Here is a 4,905-nt window from a genome sequence, read left to right as displayed (position 1 = left end):
AGTAACAACAGGCAGAACTTTCTTAAAGAAATGTGTGGGTAGGACTTCCAGACAGCAGGAACTGGAGCTTAATTGACTTATAATTTCCTCTGGTTTTATAATTTAGTTGAAATTGGGTCATTTTTCCTGCATTTGTTTTGTTTGGGCATACCATTGGTACTGGCTTTGGAGTGGATGTGCAGATTAATCCTCTGAAATTTTGAATTTTCTCTGAAAAGAAACTGGAAAACGTGTTGCAGACGGCATTAGATTGAAGTTCCGGTGTAATGTCATAGTAGGGTTTGTGAGCCTGTCAACAGTAGCAAATATAGCTCGAGCATTGTTAATGGTTTTGTTTATGAAATCTGCAAAGAAAGCCTCTCTTGCATGTTTTAGTGTTGTGTGATAGTTACGTAGTCTTTCTTTGTAGATGTCATAATAAACGTGCAGTTGAGCCTTACGCCATTTCCATTCGACCCTACGGCAGAGTTGTCTTGCAGATTGAACTGTTTGTGCATTTTTCCATGGAGATTTCTTCCTATCAATCACAACTTTCACTTTAATGGGGACAATGTAATCAATGATATCTGAAAGTTTGCACTGAAAATCATCTAACAACTTATTTATGTCATTATAGCTTAAGGGCAAGTATGAAGAGTAGATTTGATTAAATGTTTCTGCTGTGTTTTCTGTGAAAGTACGTTTTGTGATAGTAGCTTTTTCTACAAGTGGGTTAACAGATAAAGAACTGTGAAAGATAACAGCAAAGTGATCCCACAGGGCGACATCAGTTACAGAGACATTGGAAATATTCACACCCGTGAAGCTGTAAAATGTTTGTGAGATGCAGGTTTCAGGACTGATGGAAAACCGTTCCCAAAGCAAGCAGTTTGCATCTATTTCACAAAAGTCTTCATCAAAACAGAAAGAGAAAGTAAGATAGCTATTGCGGATGTGTCTTGACGATGGATAGCAAATCAACCAAGACAAAATTGGCAAAAATTTGCATTCATACTCCCAAAATTGCAAAAAGTCTTTCCAGAAGATCTGAAGGGGCTATTGCTGCAGAACTCGGGCCTTTCCCTGAACATCACCTTCAATAAACCTTTCAAACGATTCTACTGTGTCCGTAATTGTAGCCTGAACAACAGTCTCAGTAAACAACATGACTTATGAATTTATGAGCTGCTGTCACTTCTCTGTCACTTCCACTTTATTATAGAATCACTAACAACTGATTCCAGAATGTTTAGTAGTACTTGCCTTCCTGTACAATCAGCATCCTATCAGCATACTGCTGTGGTAATGTTAAAGGATGTTCCATACGTTTAAATCCCCATTCAACAAGTTAGTAAGAGTTACCCCTCTCTAACGCCCACAAAATTGACAGAATTATGAATATCCTGTCCCAGAGAAAAGCAGAAAAACTAATCAATGCATTTGTTTAGCCAAATTGCAAACTTTTACTATCAGAATGTCCAAAAAAATCTACAAAAGGCATCATAGTTTGACTTAGGTTATTCTGAGTTTTCTCTTCAGCTATCCTATTATAGCCTTACACTACTCACATTTGCTTCCGACTCCGGATTGTTTGTTTGTTGTTTATTGGTGGGGGTGCGGGGCTCAGCCAGCCCAAGTGTTTTTAACTGGGCTGGTGGCACACCTGAGATTGATGAGTGATGCGTGGCGTGTTTGAAGCTGGACACTAAAGGTCGGTGGCCTGCTAAGACCAACCACCGACGAAATCGCAAATGGTGCATTTTTAGGAAAAGATAAATCTATATATATATATATTAAGAAAAAAAATATTGAACAGATCGTATGACGGACCAAGAATCATGTGGGCTCACCCTTCTCGACGGATGTCAGCTGGTTGAGGAACTCTGATCGGACATCTAAGGTAAGCCACTGTGTGTTCCATCAGTGTGGTGGGGGCCATGTTGCGGAAAAAATCACTATAACAAAAGTATGGATAAGAAGCAAATAAGAAATGTATTAAGGCAGTGGTTCCCAAACTTTTTCTCCTGGGCCCCCCCAGTGGTTTCCAAACTATTTCTGGGCCCCCCCACGGCTTACAAATAGCTGTCTGGTTGAACGATGTGTGTGAGCGAAGGGGGGGTGGATTCTTAGAGACTCCCTGTTATACTCAGCCCCGGCTCCAGACAAACAAAAGTTGAACAGACGAATCAACTTTTTGGGGGGCAAAATGAATCGTAGCTGAACATAGACAACAACATCAGTAGCCTACAAGCTACTTATTAACAAGCTTAAGGTGCTGTATTGATATTAGCTAGCTAGTCATCTTTTAGCTAACTTTACCTTCATCCAACAGCTTTACTCAACTCAGTCTGTTAGTTTGGGGGAAAAGCTGTTTAAAGTTCTTTGCGTTTTGCTGGTTTGCTGCCATGATTCTAACACACCTGCATAGCTCTGCACAGCAGCAGCAGGTCTCCTTCACTGCCGCACAGGTGTAAACCCAGTGCGAGCATTGTAGCGCTCATGTTGCGTTGAAAGGCGGCTCGGAAAAACAGGTTACCACATGTTAAACGGTTTTAACTGCTGATAAAAGTGGCAGAGGACACAGATATGCGACGTGTGGAAGCCCCTACTGTATCAAATTGACAGAGGAATAACAGAGAGTTGGCCATTCTAAGGTAAAAACCCAGCGCACACAGCGTTGTTTTTTGTTGTTGTTTTTTTTTCATCCATACGGCTTCCCACGCCGCCCCCTGCAATGGCATGGCGCCCCCCCTAAGGGGTGCGCCCCACAGTTTGGGAACTTCTGCATTAAGGTAAGGTAAGGTAATTTTACCTTACCTTACCTTATGTAGCACATTAAAACCTTGCAAGGTGAGAACAAAAGTACAGAGTCAAAGGAGTCTGTCAAGTCTGCTTTGACTAACCATGGATTCTGGCTTCCTTTTATATGTGCTGGTCAGCACATATAGCAACAGGGTGTCACCGTCTCTGGATGTTTCCCAACAGAGGGAAGAGAGACTTGATTGGACTATCGGTGTGAATCCTTGATTGTTATGCACCAAGGATTCTGTGGAGCCCAACATAGATGGTCTTGCCATTTGTCTATTGTTAAGGAAAAGGGGGTTGTTATTTAATACATAAAAGGCAGGGTTGGGGAAGTAACACCAAGATGGTCTCCTGCAGGGCCGTGCAGAGACCTTTGGAGGGGCAGGGGCTCAAAGTTAAAAAGGGGCATATTGAACAAGATCTTAAAACACCATACAACAACAGAGCAACAACTCATATTAATCAATAATTTAATTGGATCCTACTATATCATTGCCATCATGCAGGGACAATGCAAAGCAAATGTAGTGTATTTTCCTCAACAGGTATAATGTTGCTGTTTCTGCTGTTGACAGTCCTGGAGGGCTGTGCTGATCTGAGACTGTAGCTGTTAAACAGACCAGAGAAGAGAAGGTCGCTGGTTATGAAGTTATGAAACCTAATTTTACTAATTAAGCCCTAATAATATCTATTTAACCTCTACAACAACTTGGCTGCAGACTGCTTTATAGATCAAAAAAGCTCAAAGGGGTTAACTCTATATAATTTTTTGATGTTTGTTGTGACTTTTTTTACACTTATATGTTTTTTACACTTATATTTTGCATGATAAGTGACTGATTTACAATTATATGTTAAGCATAATTTACATGATGATTATTATTAATTGAATTGAACATGATAGTATATAATTACAAAGGTGAAGTGAAATATATTTAAGTGCGAGACATGATTTATTTGAATATAGGAAGTCTTTTATTTTGAAGAATGCTTAACAAGATCTGGTTCTGTTTTGTCACTATCTTGCTTTTGTTGATTTTGGTTGCTAGGTTACGAACAGCTGTTGCCGTTATCAGCTGTTGCCGTTTTTCTCTTCAATAAAAACTGAACAGAAAGGTTCAGTAAAAGACATACGAGCCTCCGTCTTGTTTGAAGAAGCTTTACTCCATAACAATGTTAGCACCTCTGAGATCTAGAATTGTAAGACTGGGCTATCAAGGCAAAGAAAACTCAGTAGCTGCTGGTAGGGGCCATTCAGGGGCCCCTAGAAATGGATGAATTGTAACACAGACCATAGATCTAAAGCTGTAGCATAAATTTATAGAGAATGACAATGTTCTAAAATTTTATTTAATGCATTCAGCTGAGAAAAAAAATACATTTAGGATTTAATTAGTTTACTTTGTAAAAGTTTAAAGAATCATCTTGATAGTTTGATAGTGTGTTATCATGGCTATATTATGGTGTAATCTTTGTGCTTGAGATGGATTTGTTCACAAATACATCACAGCAAATAACCAATAACCAGTGATTGATTTTAAACTCGGCCAATAAACTGGGTCTCCCTCTCACAGACTTCACCTTAGTCTGTGAGTTCGCCCCCCGAAACATTTCTTAGTAGAAAGGGTTTCGAGGGGTGGGGATTTCTGTCTAAAGCCCCATATTACCTTGGGCTGGCCCTGCATGAACAGCCGCTGTGATGCGCATCTCTGGAATTTACCTGGAATCTCCCGGTAGCCCCTACGTCAGTCCACCGATGCTTTGGAGACATTTTGATTCATTTAATTGTAGCATGTAGCAGTATTTCCGCTGATGTTTATTTTGTGAACTCCAATTGCTACGGGCCGAATCTTCCTTTAACACAGTTCGACCGTGCCCCCTAGGGACACGGTCGAGCGCCTTCTCCAAGTCCACAAAACACATGTAGACTGGTTGGACAAACTCCCATGCACCCTCCAGGACCCTCCTGAGGATGTAAAGCTGGTCCAGTGTTCCGACAGACCCTCCTCTCCAGGACCCCTGAATAGACCTTACCAGGGAGGCTTAAGAGTGTGACCCCCCTGTAATTGGAGCACACCCTCCGGTCCCCCTTTTTAAACAGGGGGACCACCACCCCAGTCT

This window comes from Poecilia latipinna, unplaced genomic scaffold, assembly GCF_001443285.1.
Source record: "Poecilia latipinna isolate Pla-1442-1.1 unplaced genomic scaffold, P_latipinna-1.0 Scaffold4295, whole genome shotgun sequence".
NCBI classification, from domain to species: Eukaryota; Metazoa; Chordata; class Actinopteri; order Cyprinodontiformes; family Poeciliidae; genus Poecilia; species Poecilia latipinna.
This window is presented reverse-complemented; position numbering follows the sequence as displayed.